Below are 1,122 nucleotides of genomic sequence, written 5' to 3'. Positions count from 1 at the left end.
CCCTCGGTCCCGCCAGGGCTCTGGCTCGCTGGGCCCCGGGCCTCTCCCCGTGAGGAATGGTCTGGCTCAGGTTGCTGACCTCGGCCTTCGGCCACACCCCTGCTCTCCTGTTACCCTCTCAGCCCACTGCTGGTGAATTATTCAGCGGAGACGCTCCTGCCTGTGCGGAGCTGGGGTCGGCCCGAGCCTGCGTTTCCGTTGGGGTAAATCTCAGTCTCTGTCACCCGAGAGGCCCTTCGCGGAGCCAGCGCCTGCCCAGCACAGGCTGTGGCTGCGGGCTGGAGCTCGGGCACACTGGGACACCGTTCACCTCCTCCTCGCGGTCCAGGAGAGACCCCCAGCTCCAGCTCCAGCTCCCCACAGGCAGGCGGGCAGCGCTTCTCTGTGGTTGGACTGTTGAGCACACAGGGCTTCTGGGGCTGGGAGGCCCCGTTACTTGGCTTGGGTGGGTTACTGTTCACCAAGCCCGTGGTATCTGGTGTGTTCGCACGTGTGCTTGCCTGCTCGGGGGAAGGTGCCCATCACAGGGCACCTCAGAGCCCGCAGGGGGCCCAGCCAACTCTCCTGCCATCCAGGGCTCCCCAGGCCCCCACTTGCTCCGTCTCTCTGTCTCTGTCTCTGAGCACATTTCGCCGCCCTAGCAGGCTGACCGCTCGGGAGGGGTGGGGCCGGGGTTGCGGGCAAGCTTCCCGGACCTGGTGAGAAGGGATCTGATGTCAGTGTGGTGTTAGGTTCAGCACACCTGCAGGATGCTGTCCGAGCTGCGTCCCGGGACGCCCGGCCTGGAGCTCTGCCTCCAGCTTGTCCCAGGACAGTGGCCATGGGGACCGACCCCGGTCTCCCTCAGTCCAAGACCCGGTGCCCTCCATGCCGTCCTCAGGGTCCTGGGTGCCCTCCCCTCCCAGACCGACTGGAGCAGAAGGGCAGGCTGTCCCCAAGGGCCAGGCCACGCAGGACTGCAGGTCTGCCTGGCCCTAGGCCAGTCATCGTGGGCAGCTCGGTTCAGCCTGACTCAAGCTGGGAGCTCCTGCAGGCGAGCGGGGACCTGGTGCCGCTCCCTGCCTCCGCGTGGGCAGCGGCCCGTCCCTGGCAACATGAGTCGGGAGAGCTCGAAGGGCCACA

The sequence above is a fragment of the Tupaia chinensis genome, unplaced genomic scaffold (assembly GCF_000334495.1).
Source record: "Tupaia chinensis unplaced genomic scaffold, TupChi_1.0 Scaffold000037_4, whole genome shotgun sequence".
Taxonomy (NCBI): domain Eukaryota; kingdom Metazoa; phylum Chordata; class Mammalia; order Scandentia; family Tupaiidae; genus Tupaia; species Tupaia belangeri.
Note: the sequence above shows the minus strand (reverse complement) of the source record.